Genomic DNA, 15,666 nt, shown 5'->3' on the forward strand with positions numbered 1-15,666 from the left:
CCCCTACAGGTGGCCTTGCTCTTTACTATTTTGAAAGGTCTATTATATGTAAAAGGACCTAGGAGATATTGATTGAGAGGCAGTGGTCCTGTGAATAAGTGGTGCTTGGGAGGAAATCTCATCACTGTATCTTTAAGGGCTTGGGGTCAGGAGACTTGAAGAGAAGGCAGGTAAAGGCTCCCCTCTCGCCCAGCTAATTGGGAATGAGTTGGGAGAAGGGGACCAGCATAAATACTGCCTCTTCCTGTATAGCAGGGCAGCTGCTAGGTAGAGGAAAGTGATCTGTTGAATCCTTTGAAAACTAATTGAAGAAAAGGGGCTAACAGAGGGAGAATGTGACTAATCTCCTACAGATGCTTAAATTATAACCTTCCTGCACAGCTAGGGACTCCTGATTTAGAGGTAAGAATTCCCTTAAGTATTCACCTCTAGGTTGTAATTCCTCTAAAAGAGTAACAGAGAGGCTGCAAGGTAACACAAAAGGGACTGGGCCCAGAGAGTAGGTTTATTTATTTGGAGATTTTGTTTGGCCTTGTTTCCTAAACAGGGATTGAAATTAGAGTACTCAGCCATGTGAATCCTGTGAGAGCTAAAAAAAACACCTGGAGGAGGAAACTGATACAGGCTCCATGGATCTTGAAAGTGCACTGGGGAAGGGGAGTGTTGATCATTGTGGAAGTGGAGATCCATTTACAGGTTTTGCATCTGTTTTTCTGGTAGACTGGTGTTACTTGGAATTGGTGTATCCTGATCTGTAGGGCTTGTTTCTGAAGAGGAGAATTTCTCAACATAACCAATACTTGAGTGAGTTGCACAAATCTGGGTAAAAAGAGGTTTTAAAAACTGAATAGTATCTTTTGTGTGGTTTAAAAGAAAAGTAAAAATTAATAAAAACAAAAAATGAAGGGTAGGTGTTAACAGCTGTGTTCTTTTCTAACCCTGTTTGAGTATCTTTATATGAGAAACAACTAAGTCCTAAGTGATTTAGTAAAATGACTGTGAAAAAAGAACCAGCTGCCCCTGTCCTTGGGCCAAATATTGCACTTGATGACAGCATGCTGCTCTCTTTAAAGTTACATGTCAGAAGGAAGAATTGAGTGCTCTGGGTGTAAAACAGATTCCTTAAAATGAGGATTTTTTTTTTTTTGTAATTTCCTCCTGTAGACTCATTGTGTGTGTGATTTGTTTCTTTTCCCTCCAAAAAAAAAAAAAAAGGGAAGAAGCCTCAAATAAATCAAATATATTCTGCCCTTTGGGCTTTTGAAACACCAATGTCTAAGAAACTCTACATGTTATATAACTGCGTGGTTTAACAACTTAAAGAAATTACATCTAGTTGGCCTGTTAATATGCCCACAAAGGGAGCAGCTGCTCCTATGTAGGGAATATCAAAAGGGGGTGGGGGAGACTGAACTTGTGGTGTGGTTTTGTTTTGTTTTTTTATGGCAAGGTCTGATTAATCAAATCTATTGTCAACAATGAACGTTCTTTACTGGCAGAGGGTGGGAATGAAATGAGAACTTTGGCTCCAAACAAACAATTTGGTATAATAAGACTATATATAAGCAGAGGTGAAACTTTTAATAGATTTTTAAAAACATGCTTGAAAACATTGCAGAAGAATATGGAATCTCAGCTGGTCCTCAGTAAATCTGTATAATTTAGCTGATTTAATTCACATTAGCAAATGATCTGGGCCAGGAATTATAAATCAGCTATTTTTGGTCAACAGCATAGCATAGAATCTGCAATAATTGCTACCAAGATTATACTTGTCCTTTGTGTTAGCGTGTATTTCTCAGTTTTCTCACAAGTGTCCGTTACAGCTATTCCCCTATTCCATTTTGTTTCCCCAGACTCCATTTTGTTTTCTGTTCTCCTGTGGCCGCCCTTCCCTGGCTGTTAAGTTGTTTACCAGGGCCACTGCCCTTCTCAAAGGGAGGGCCCCTTAAGTTGTTTAACAAGAGCCATTGCCCTTCTCAAAGGGATGGCCACTTGTGCTGCATGCTAAGTGGGACCACTGCCCTTTTCAAAGGGTTAGTCCTGTTATCACCTCGTTGAACCTGGGCTTGGTGTAGGGTAGGCTATGTCCAGAGCTGCAAGGCCTATTGTGGTTTTAAGATCCTGGGCATGAGTCATAGTCTCATGTGCTCTTGAGTCACCTATTGCACAGGACTATGTCCAGGCATGTCTCTGGGCTTACCTTCAGTTTTTCCCCTGTGCCCCCTCCCCTGTGACAGAGGGAGCCTATCAGGATTACTGGTGGGAAACTGCCCAAGTTTGCCTTTAAAACCAGACATTTTTGAAACACACCTCAGAAAGGTTCCTGCATTGCTGCCTGGTCTGATCAGCCAGGGGTTCTGGGGGGTCCTTTCTCCGCTCTCGTTTTATTTTTGAGCGTACCCCCGTTTTTGAAAACCCCCCCCCACGAAGAACGAATTGCTACCTGAGAGATCTCCTGATTATTGAGACTGTACCGAACCCTCCTTGCCTCTTCTGATGTTGCTGCTGCTTCTGCCTTTGCTGCTGCCTTGGGGACTGGTAAGAATCCCTCTGTAAAACTTTCTATACTTTTATTTTATTATTTTAGCTGCTGGCTCTGTTTCCCCAGCACACAGACTCAAGCTAAACCTTGGTCTGTGTCTTAAAACCTCTCTTAAACTACAGGGCTCTTTGCCACTGCTAAGCTCTGCTCCTGTGGGCTTTGCCTTGGGGCTCTCTGCTTTCAGCTGTATCCACCGCTGTAGCCACCATCCCTTGGCTTCCTTGGGAGCTGGGTCCTGGATACATACCACTCTGCCCTCTGTAACCTCCCCATAGCATAAGGTGCACCATAGGTCTTGTTTTTTTTTTTAATTTAATAAGTCATAGTTTGTTAAGATTGTAGAGCTTGTAAGTTTCTGTGATATTTGTTGTGTTGCCTAATTGTTGGTTAAGATAAGTTTAGAAAATCATTGCCTGGTTGTATTCTGTAGCTGCTTGTCATTTTATATAAGTTTGATTAAGTTAGGGGATAGATAAGGTTTTTACTATTTGAATTTGTCTTCCCACTGCCCCAATCCCCCCCCCCCCCGAGCTCCCCAGTCACTCATTGCAGTCTCTCTGCTGTTTAAACTTGCAGCCTGTCTGCTCTCTGTGTCTCCCTGAGTTTAAATCTCCCTCTGTAGCGCCTCTATCTTTGGTTTCTGCTCCATCACGTGCTCCTCTTCCCCCATCCCCTAACCTCATTCCTCTACCACTGCCTTTCTCTCTCTCTCTCTTTTAATCCCTTCCCCCACGTGTTCACTCCGCTCCTACTGCTGCCAAACCTCAATTGTATTACTGAAGTCTAGCATAAAACCCCATTGGTTACCCTTTTTCTCTCTCACACACCTCACATTTTATATTTACACCACTGTGACACATTTTTACCTAGAGTTGTTGGTTATTTAACACATTTTACCCATAACTGTTAGTTGGTTATATGCTGCTGTGACACACCCTTTACCTAGAAATTGTTAGCTACCTGTTACATTTATACTTCAGTGTTAGTTGGTTACCAACTGTATTGTACCCCACTGTATTGTACCCCACTATTGAAACCCCCTATACTATACTAAAAGAACTCCCTCCCCAATTGCCTACCTTAACAAACCCCATACCCCTCACTATTAAATTTTCCCTGTTTTTGCATTTTCTTAATAAAGTTTATTTTGCACCCCACCTGTGTGGTAATTGCTCCCCAAGATCCCATATACCTGCAGGCAGGGACAACAAGATGGTAGGATTACTTCTGCTTTTTTGTTTCTTTTCTTTTCTGATCTCCCAGATGCAAATGTGAACACAACCCATCACATGACTCAGATTTAAGCTTGTGATTATTCTGATCTTCAGCAAGGAAACAGCTTTATTTTCTCAAGCAGCAATCTTCAGCAGCAATGAGTGGGGCCTGTTGGAGCAAAAACCATTTTTTAAACATCAAAATCACTTCTTAAAACAAGAATTCATAGGTTTAATGTGCAAATCTCTTCCTCCAGCACTGCTATCCAGCTACTATCTCTAAAATAATCCTCAGTTGTTAAAATTGGCAGTGACTCAAAATAATGCTCAGGGAAACAAATTCCTAATATAGCAAAATTCAAAGCACAATCACTTTGCACAAAGATGTTTACACTTAAATAAGAATTTTCATGATACAGACAAGTAACAAATTATACTCATCAGGGTCCTAATTCAAAACCCATTAGGTCCAGTGGAAAGACTAAGGATATATCTATCCTGGTCATGGCTGGCTCAGATCAGCTGATGTGGGCTTGCAGGGCTATAATACTACAATTTAGATGTTCCAGCTTGGATTCTGAGACCTCACAGGGTGTCAGATCCTGGGTTCCAGCCCAAGTCTGGAATTTCATGCAATTTCTAGCCCTTGAGCCTCAGCGAACCTGGGCTCTGAGACTCGGTATCAGACTGTGGCCCTGTATTAGGATCTCTTTCTGAATCGACCCATAACTTTGGGTGTGTGTGGGAGAGCGGGGGGGATAGGATAAGGTGTGAGAGGGAAGAAAATACGAGGGGAATTTTTTTTTACCTAAAATGTTATCAGCACACTTAGAAACATTAACTCTTGTCTAGCTTCTCTTAGCTCTAATGGGAATGTTTGTTTTCCTTTAGAAAAATATATCTCTAGAGAGGATGGGTAGGAGGGAAAGACAGATAACTAGTTTTAGTACAAGCTCTCAGTAAACAGCTGTTTACATTGCTTTGTTAAATATCAGGCTTAAACTATGAGAAGGGGCAGAGGGAATTTATCAAGAAATCCTATTTTAAATTACAAATTGAACATTTCATATTTTGACTCCAAACTTTGTTTTTCAGAATGGCACTTGCCAGTGCCCTCCTTGGCTCTAATTTCTATATGTTTCAACTAAGCTGAGTTTGTGGTGCAGTTTTGTGTGTGGTGTTTTCAAAAAACAAACCCCAAGCTTGACCTAGTTACAGCTCAGCTGTGGAAAATTCCCCTTAAGTGTTCAAAACAACCTTGCATGTTAGGATTTGGCAAACTTGCACCCAGCCTATGAGAACCAAATGTATAGGTTTGGTTTGCAAATACTTTGTCTCACTGAACCCAGTTGGATTTATGCATCTCAATCTATTCTATTCCTCTACTTTAATCCAGAATAAATTCTAGGAACACGAATATCACCATACCAGCTCAGACTGGTTTCCTGGTCTACTATCCTGTCTCTACACTTACAGTATCAAATAACTTACAGAAAGGTCCTATCACTCTTTATAATAGACAATCTTGTAATAACCTGCTCCTAACAGTTTCACCATAACCCCTGTCAGTTAGTAATTGACTTGTATCTAAAAGTTTGAAGACCTACATATCTGTTGTATATTTTTAGCCAGGGGCGGCGCTAGACATTTTGCTGCCCCAAGCACAGCGGCATGCAGGACCTGCGGACCCTCTGCAGGCATGCCGCAGGAGGTGGCCTGCTTGCCGCCCTCCTGGTGACTGGCAGAGCGCCCCCAGCGGCATGCTGCCCCAAGCACACGCTTGGTGTGCTGGGGTCTGGAGCCACTCCTGTTTTTAGCCTATAGGTTGCATTACAGATGTTCATCAGTATATGCTTAGTTCCAAAATGGATTTTTTTGTCATATGTAAAGTGGTCATAGATAAAATACAATTTAGATAGTGGGGTGTGTGTGTGTTTTCTTTTTCTCTTCTTTTTCTCTTCTTCTTTTTCTTTTCTTTTCTTTATGTGTTAAAAGAAAGGAGTAGGGGGAAAGGGAAATCAATAGAACAAGAGGAGAAAAGCAGGTGATATTTCCTGCTGTGGGATAAAACTCGGATAAGAATAGAAATCTTGATAGGATTTTCCTATGACTCAATCAATTGTGCACTCTCTCTCAATGACACAATTGCTGATTTAGGCTCTAAGCATGATCTTTCAATTTCATACTGTTCAACTTCTACTTTGCCTTTAACTTTTTTGTAGAATATCTTTGTCCTGTATGAATACATCTCTCTAGAAATAAAAGAACAGCGCTTATGCTCAAACTTTTTTTAAAATCTTTGTTTTAATTCATTTAAGACTCTTTACTTACCTGAATTTATTTTTTACCTAGAATAGTCATGAGGCTCCAGTAAATTTCATGTGCACTGTAATGAACTACTTCTCAGTGTATACCAATGTTTTTTTCAAAGGAAAGAATGGATTGCTACGTCCCACTTTTCATCCTTCCTCATCTCTGATTAACAAATAGTCAATTACTGAGCAATTTACTCAGTGGACAAATTTTATAAGTCAAAATATTCCTTGCACCATCATCAACACCATATATTAAGACCCACCAGTTCTGAGTGGTAAAGAACAGATAACTATGTTGGACCACACTTTCAAAAGAAAAAACCTTCTACTGTGGGTGCTGTTTGAACCTGCAACAGCATTGCTTATGCAAATTTTAGATGTATACATCTGTATACTTGTGCCTCTAAATATCAGGTTGCATGCAGAAATCAGGGATAGGGTATATGCTCTGACTTACATTTGTCCTTTGTTTTGTAGGTACTGAAATGCAGATGAGAATGTGGTGATATGGTTTTTCCCCAGTAACTTTTTTTTTTTTTTTTTTTTTTTTTTTGCCTGAAAAGTTGGGTGTCAACCATTTTGAAATGTTACCTCCTTGTTTACAACAGACTGACAAGATGGGTTGAGGATACCATGAAAAGCAATTAAATATCGAGGCCCTAACATTGAAATAGCCTTCAAAATGCATTCATAGGAAAACTTCTTCTAATAGCATTTTTGTAATGATTCTCAAATACAGCTAGACTATGGGGGGAACAATGCTTAAAGATAAAAAGTTGAAATTAAAGAATCACCATATTTTTCATAACTCCCCATCCCTTTTTAATTAAGAGTATCACAGAATAACATTGATTTATAACACTGAAATATTAAAATGAATTCTTAATTGCTATATTTTTAATTATTTGTAACTATGATAGTGACAGAATGCAGATGAGGTAACACTTAGCTCATGTCCTTGCTGGCATAAGTGTGGTTATGCCAATTCTTTACATCACATTGGCAATCTGCTTAAAATATTGCTGTTGAGAGAACAAAGGTAAGAAAAAAATATACAAACATAATAATAAATAAAACTCTCATCTTTTTGGGAAGATTCAGGGCAAGGTGCCACAAAAAACATGACCCAAACTGGAAACCCAGCAGGGTTGGGTAATTGAAGCTTGTGCATGCTTAATGTGTGGCTTACCTAAAACCCCAAGGGTTGACTGTGCAAAAAGAAGATTGGACAAAGATTACTTAATCTGTAATGTAGAAATGTATACAACCCGTAAGTGAACATGGAGTTTAAACTGGAGAAACACTGGACTAGAAACTGAAGAATGGGACTGAAGGAACCAACTCAAGGATCAGAGAAGGGGATGACTATCATGGAAGGTAGAAGAACTTCCTTGTGCTCCAGAATGTGGTAATTTGACCCTATTTAACAATTCTGTCTTGTCTATTTATCCGGCATAATGTCTGGCTGTCTACACGCTAAGTGACAATTCTGCCTGAACTGTATAAATAAAAGCAAGAATCGATTGAACCTAAATTAGGTGGATTTATGACTCATTTTCCAACTTTGACCACAATGCTGGTTTACACTGGAGTGTAAACTTGATAGAAACAGATTGTGGAGCATGCAATATGGCCACAAGGAGGCCCAAGGCCCATTTTTACTCGCTTGTGCTAGCTACCCGAATTGCAAGTAATCGCAAAGGGAGGAAAGCAGCTTCCACAGTGTCACTGTATCCTCTCCCATGCAAATGTGCAGCCTATGCAAGTGTGCAGCATTGCAGAGGGATTGGACAGAGCCAAGGGTCTAGCACCCCAGTGTGCTAGCTTGTATAGCTGTCAGTTTGCCAGGGGAAGGACCTGATGCAAGGTATTTCTTTGTTGAAATAGGGGGAACCCAGAAGAGACACTGATTCAGTCACAATCTGCTCCATAGCCTGCTGCTCCAGGGAGAAAGCAATAATGTGTTGCCTCTTGCTTGGTGCTGGGAAAGTCTCACAATAGAGCCTTTAATCTTCACTATTTAGCACTAAATGCTTTAAATCTGTAAAGACACAACCTTCCTCACTCTTTCTAGAACCTTTGTTTCCAAGTGAGAGGAACAATCAACAGTGTGCATGGTCAACATAATTAGTGACTACTATTATATTGTAGTGACCACATTCAATCATGTGCTCAGGTTGTCAGTCAACTACTAGTCTCTGCCTTGCAGGTTGGATAGAGTTCTGCATCTAGCTCCCCTCTAATAGCAGAGCTCTGACTTGCCCTGGCAAAGAGCAAGCAAGCCACACCACTGTAGATCAGCCTCATTTAATTACTGCACTAAGTAGTAATGTGAAGTACAGGTGAATTGTTACTATAAAAGTAAGGTAATGGCCACTGATGGAAACTCTGGTCGTCATGTACTTATGGTGTTTGTTTCCCCCCATTAAGTTTATTGAAGTCACTAACTGACATAGGAAGAAAATACTAAACCTCTATTCTGCTTATTACTGGGCAAATCCAAGCAAGCAATGCCTACCACTAAGGTTAAGATCTTGTCATGGGTATTTTTAGTAAATCATAGGCAATAAATCATAGAAGCCTGAGCCCTCCAACCTTGGTGTTGGATCTGAAGTCCATCTGCCAAGGGGGGTTGGCAGCCCCACCACATGAAGCTGAAACCAAAACCTGAGTGGGGTTGAAGCCATGGGGGGCTGTTCAAGTCACAGAATCCGTGACTAAATCATACCCTTACCTACAACCAATAAAAATGTTTAAGAAGGGGTTGTGTGCATATTTGTAGGGACATTCCTTAGGGGTCTGATCCTCCTCCCTTTGAGGTGAGTGACTAAACACCTATTGAGGTATGTGGGAATACAATTGGTCTCTCTAGTCTCCCCCAGTTCAAGATTGCATGTTTCCCTCTTATGAATATCTTAAATACAGATTTTCCAAAAAGAGTTCACTTAAACAAACTATCATTAGTCTAGGATACTCTTTCTATAATGAGCATTTTAAACAAATTCATCTCTTGCTCTAGAGAGAAATATCATAAGTAAATATATCCATTGCTGTCTCTGAATTCTGTATTTCGTTAGACACAGTATATTCTTAAGATATTGCTACTCCTTGCACTTATTAAAAATGTAACTTGTGAAATGTGACAGCTTTGAGATATATTTGTATTTCTTTTTAAATTGAATCTTGAACATGCAATGAAGGAAAAAAAGAAGCAGGCGTAACTCTAAATTCTGGGCAAACCTCAAGAGCCAGCATTAATTGAAGAAGACAGAGTCAGTGTGTCCTGGGATCTTCGTATGTTCATTATTACTCTAGCAGGCTGACTGGTAACCACTATCAATTTTTAAATCTCCCTATTTTATGCAGTAGTAACAAAGACCCTACATGAGAGACTTCTAATCAGTGAGTCTAGCTTTATCTTTCTAAGTTCAGAGACTAGATACAGAATAAACCTCTGTTCCTGCAAAGCTAAAATTTATTCATGAATCATGTCATACATATGTCAATATAATTGCTGCCTATTATAACACTCCTCTTTTCAGTAAGAGAGAAGACTTAGATTTAATAATAAATGCATTGCACTTCTATAGGAGTCTATCCATACATTTCAAAATACTGTAAGATACTAGAACACATTTTATTCACAGGAGGCAATTTATGCTCAATATTTCATAGTAATATAGTTTTTTAAAACTAGAATAGTTCAGCTTTATAAATAGCCCAGAAAGAGCCTAGTTCCACCAGACTTAGAACCTTGCACAGATTTACACCAGCTGATTCCATCACTGGAGTTATTGGACCTATGATAGTTTACATCAGTTGAGGATCTGACCTTTAGTCACTTAAGTGATCTGCTAATTCAAGACCCAGGTTCTATTAACTCTTACTACCAGTGGTGGCTCTAGACATTTCAAGCACAGCGGCGTGCCGTGGGGGGCGCTCTGCCAGTCACCGATCCCGTGGCTCTGGTGGACCTCCCGCAGGCGTCCCTGCGGAGGGTCTGCTGGTCCCACGGCCCCACCGAAGCCGCGGGACCAGCGGACCCTCCGCAGGCACGCCTGTGGGAGGTCCACCAGAGCCGCGGGACCAGCGGACCCTCCGCAGGCATGCTGCCCAAGGCTGTCTACCTGCCGCCCTCCCAGTGACTGGCAGAGCACCCCCCTCAGCATGCCGGTCGCATGCTTGGCGTGCTGGGGCCTGGAGCCGCCACTGCTTACTACATAGCCTCTGTGGCATATGGCCTAACCAGGGTCTTGAAAACCTTAGTAATACAGCTCCAGTATAGGAAGGTGTTGGTATGCACTGGAGCAGGTAAGGGAACATGGCCTACAGGTGTCTTTTTTTTTTTTTTTCTTTCTGATTCAAATTAAGTCTTGCATCTCATTGCCTGGATACCACAATGATGGACACTCCTAGAAATGCCCATGGGTGGCTAGGCAAACTTCTTGGCAAAAATCTATTGGATATAGGGTGACCTGATGTTATAGGGACCGTCCTGATTTTTGGGTCTTTTTCTTATATAGGCTCCTATTACCTTCCATCCCTGTCCTGATTTTTCACACTTGCTCTCTGGTCACCCTAAATGGGGAAAAAATAAAAGGAAATTGTTTACCTTTATGAAACTGATCAAATGTTTGGAAGCAAAGCATCTTTATTAACCAGCACAGATGGATTATTGAGGAACAGCATCTGAGATTCTGCACAGCATCAAGTTTGTGCCTTCTGCATATTCTGTTCATATGTAGTCTCCTAGTTTTGAATCAGATTTTATGAGCAACTAGGCAAGTCCAGATCCTGTTTGGGTAGTCTGCTGTTGACCACTCCCCTCCCAAGTTCTGAATGGGGAAAAAAAATTGCAGAACTCCAAACAAATCTTTGACTTAACTAGGTCTTAAATTATTTAAGTGCTGCTATAGTTCGCCCTGACTATATGCAAATGTCTAAATAACGAAAACAGCACTGACACCAACAGACTGGCCAACTTGTCTGTGATCCATTACACTTTAATACCTCCTGCTAAGTTATCAAGGCACCCTATTTGTATGTGACTTTCAAAGAAATGTAACAGACTTGAATCTTTGTTTGCCTGTATTGTTAGAGAATCAAGGGTAGACACTAATTGTATTTGTCTATTTGTTAAACTTGTAACAAGATATAGGTAATGTGACCCAATTAGCATGTAGATGCTAAAATCCTGTTCTTGTCTGCTAATGATTCATTACTATATTCTATTGACTCCAGATCAAAGACATACTGTAGGAACTAATATATTTATATTGTCTTCAGCTTTATTGATGATGCTATAGTGAACTGTCCTGATAGTTCAAATGGTTATTTGCCTTATGTTAATGAATCCAAGGGCCTGTTCTGACAATGGCTGACCAGAGACTTATCAGATGGCTTCAACTATAAAGGAACCTTCAGGCCCGATCTTTTTAATCTCAGATCTGCTTAAACTTTTGACAGGGAAAGTCTAAATCACAAGACTGAGGTCTCTGGGCTTACTCCAGATTCACCCTGGAATTCTCATGGAAGAATTTGAATAAACTTTGCACTTGGACTGCCCATAGGACTATAACTTTTTTAAAATTAATTCCAGAAAGACTTTTACAAATCATAAGCCTCAACCAAAAGATAACTTTTTTTTAATTAAGAACTAGGCTGTAAGCATGTATTTGGGTGAAGTCTGAAATATTCACTGACCTGGTAGGCAATGTGTCCTGTCTTTTGGGACTGGTAGAACTTTGATATAGTCAATAAGGTTTTCAGTAATCTCTCACTGTATTAGACTTGGCTGTCTAAATGGGACCCAAATGTTGGATTGCATAAAGGGACTGTATTGGACTTCTTGATAACCAGTGAGGTGTCATAGAAGCTGTTTTTATTACTAGCTTGGAATCAGATTATAGAAGAGCCCATCATTTTTTGGGGATTGTGTGCCCTATTCCCTGCAGTTTGCCCTAAGTAAGCATTCTCAGTGTGGTCCCTTTAGGCACCAGAAACACCACTGTAGGCAGTCTTAATGTTACCCAGCTGTAGCTTATAAAAGTGTGTATTTATTTTGGTGCTGCTTTTTTTCTATAAAACAAAATTGTAATTCGTAGGAAGAGTTTGTTTTTTTTTCTGACTAAGATACTGTTCTCTAAGGCTTTGATTTAAGCTAGCCATGGGCCCAAGCTGCCAAATTCAGATCGAGACTTAAATGATTTCCCAGAGCTTGGTTGGAGATACTTGTGACTATAATAGGGCAAAGCAAAATCCATAGAGCTAGAGTTTTGCCATAAGGCTAGTTTCTAGAACAAGACATACTTAAAGTATTTCTTTTAAGGGATAGTGAGTATTTGGTTAGATCTTATCCCTACCTATTAATGAACTCTAATTCATTCTCTTGCTGTCTTAATACTTTGCAGTTCAGTACTTATCAACCTCATCTTTATACTAAAGACTTGATAATTGTTTGCTCTACTCTTGGTGGACCTATAGAGGGAGCCTTCTCACTCCCCTGAGTTTGGGGCTGAAATAGACTTTGGTCTTATTATGGTCATGGCTGTGAAGTGTATTAGTACCTCTAAGATATGACTAGTGCTCTCAGTGCTAGAGCAGACTTTATCTGAATATCTCAAAGTGCTTTGTAATCCTTGGGAAAACATTTTGCCCTGGAATCTGGGGCCTCATCTGCATAGTAGTGACTGCCTTTGTCTCCCACTCAAGCCATTAGAAATTGAGTGCTTGGCATCTTTCAGGATCAGGCTTTTAGTTGCTTACATACAGTGAAATACTAGCCTTTGTTTTCTGTTCTATATGCTACCTAGTCTAAAATTGCATTTTAAAATCTTTAAACACTATTTTGGGTGAGGAGAATGGGGGGAAGGAGAGGGGAAGACATCCTTTGTTCTTAACACCTTTTTTTATTGATTTGTTTTCTTTTAATATTTTCTGCTTCGTGATACAAAAGCACTTTGAGATTCCATGAAAGGCACTATAAATAGGGAAGTTCTTGCTGAAGAGCTGGCCCAGATGGCCGAAGTACAAAGGCCAGATGAATTCAGCAGGCTGCTGTAATATTCATGTTGCAATCTTGAGATTCACCTTGAATTTCTGTATAAGGGTGTAGTTTCCAATACAACCCCCCCCTCACTTTCACTGTAAATGGCAGAGAAACTATTTTAATCAAATACTATACTTTTACTTGAGCCAAAGTATACGTTCAGTGAAAAAACTTCAGACAGACCTTAAAGGAGCCAGTACTATAAGTAAAGCTGCATATTTGTAGTGAAAGTCAGACAGATTCAATGACTTAGATATGTACTTTAAAAATAGATGATGGACATTTTGGAGAGTAAGATAGAAGTGCACATTTGATAATGATAAACAGGTGAATCAGTTTTGCCTGCAACATTGAGAGTTGACCAGCTTAAACTTCTGGGTTACATGACAGATGTACAGAGAATGTGAGTTTGGCAATAACCTTATAGGGATATATGACCGGAGTAGTGAGCACATGAATTTCTCTAGCAGTGCTATCTTACTCTATCAATTACCTAATGTATGGATTCTCAATGCATAGCTCTCGAATAAGCTCTTGTGGTGCTAATTGGGAAGGGGTCTTGGCAGAGGCAAATTAAGGTTTCGTGGGACCTTGGGCCAGCGCTGGGGGGGGCCCTCCCTGACTCTTCCACCTGCACCCCCACCCATGGCCCCACTGCAGCCCAACCCATTTGTTCCTTTCTGCGCCCTCCCCCACCCCGCAGTCCTAAGACTGGAGAAGCTCTGTCCTCCCTTCCACTGCCCCCTGGGCCATCGCTGGGAGTGAGAGCTCCTGCAGCCTGGAGGCCACAGCACAAAGCTAGAGCTCTTCCAGTTCAGGGGCTGCAGTTGGGATGTGGGGGCTTCCCCTGCCTGGCATTCCGCAGGGGACTGCGGTCAGGGTGTGGGGGCTTCCCCTGGCGTTCCAGGGCCCCTGGGTATGGTCCCTATTGGCTAATCCACCACTGGGTCTTGGCTAGATCCCAATTAGAGTGGAGATGGGGGTTTACAATATTGGGCAGTCAAGAATCACTGACCTAATGCATTCACGTGCTATATTTTGGACTTGTATAGCACCAGGCATTAAGCAATACTGAATAGAGCTGATTGGAGATTCTTGGCTGAAATACAGATTGCTTGCTTGCTTGCTTACTCAGTAGAGGTGTGGCTTTCCACAAGGTTGTGCTTAGCTAGCAAAACTGCTATAAATGGGGGACAAGAAGGAAAAGGAATAAAAACCTGACAAGAATGCAGTAGTAAGGCTGAGTAAACAAGCGCATATTAGAATCCTTTCTAAAAAAAACACAAACACCTCTATGCCTAGAACATCTTATTACACATTCAATAACAAACATTTAGCTTTTCTTTTAATGGGGAAAGCATCAGTCAAAAATGCAAATGTCCAAGATAATGTGTTGTCTCTAAGGTTTTGAATTTCATGACCTTTTGTGTGCTCAACTTCTCAACCTTAATATAGTATTAATGTCAGATTGGGCATGTAGGTCCAGTTGCTGCAGAACTCTTAAGAACATGCATAATCTGAAATCAATGGGATTATTCATGTACACACATACCAGATCAGATTCCCAATTTTCCTCTTCAGAGAACAAATAGTTTGTCACCATTAAATGACTACAAGTAACTTTCATTAAAGCTAAAGTCACACTTCAGTGCTGAAAAGAACTTCTAGAAATAATAGCTCATCGTGGCAAAAATAAACTGCATCTTTAAGGGGAGGACCCTTATATGTAAAGGGTTGTGTCTACACTGCCGGCAAAGGTGTAAATAGAGTTTAAGTAGGTTATACTTGAACTACCTTTAATCTAGCTACTTATGCCTAAAAAATAGTAATGAAACTGGAGCACAGACTGTACAAGCCCTCCCAGAACCCTGGCTACCTACTCTTGTTAGCCCCCACTGGGCTCCATGTCTTCATTGATGTCCCTGACCATGCTAACTATGTTATAGCTAGCATGAGTTTGCTTCCTTGAGCTGCAGTTGCACTGTAAGCATACCATTTAGCTGCAAGTGATGAAGAGACTTAAAATTAAAATGGCTCTGATGTGTGAATTAACATTATGGGACTAATTCAATATCTAATTAAATCAACACTGTCCATGAGTTCAGAAAGCATTGGGCCAGGCTCTATACCCCAGATTTCTTGCTTGTATATGGATGTAGCATTCCAAAGTTTTGTGCTTGGAATGATTATGATGCTTCTCTGTTAATTCCATCAATATAAAAAGCCATAGTTAACTGTAGTCACTCTCACTTAAAAATCTCCTAAATGAGATTATGCTCCTATGCTGACTGAAATTTGAGGGATGAAAGCCTATTATGAGAAGGCAATCCCTCTGTAATTGAATGTTTTTCAAAGAACTTTCCTTTATTCATCATAAATGTGATCACAAGAGATACCTTCACAGATAAAACATTCCTTTGGTTTTCATCTCAGCTGATAAGGTAAAGTTCTGATCTTCTGCATGATAAGAAGATCTCTGGGCCTTTATCTCCAGGAAAAAGCTACTTCCAAAGCTATGTTGCACAATAACAGTTTCTTAATGAA

This window comes from Gopherus flavomarginatus, chromosome 3, assembly GCF_025201925.1.
Source record: "Gopherus flavomarginatus isolate rGopFla2 chromosome 3, rGopFla2.mat.asm, whole genome shotgun sequence".
Taxonomy (NCBI): Eukaryota; Metazoa; Chordata; order Testudines; family Testudinidae; genus Gopherus; species Gopherus flavomarginatus.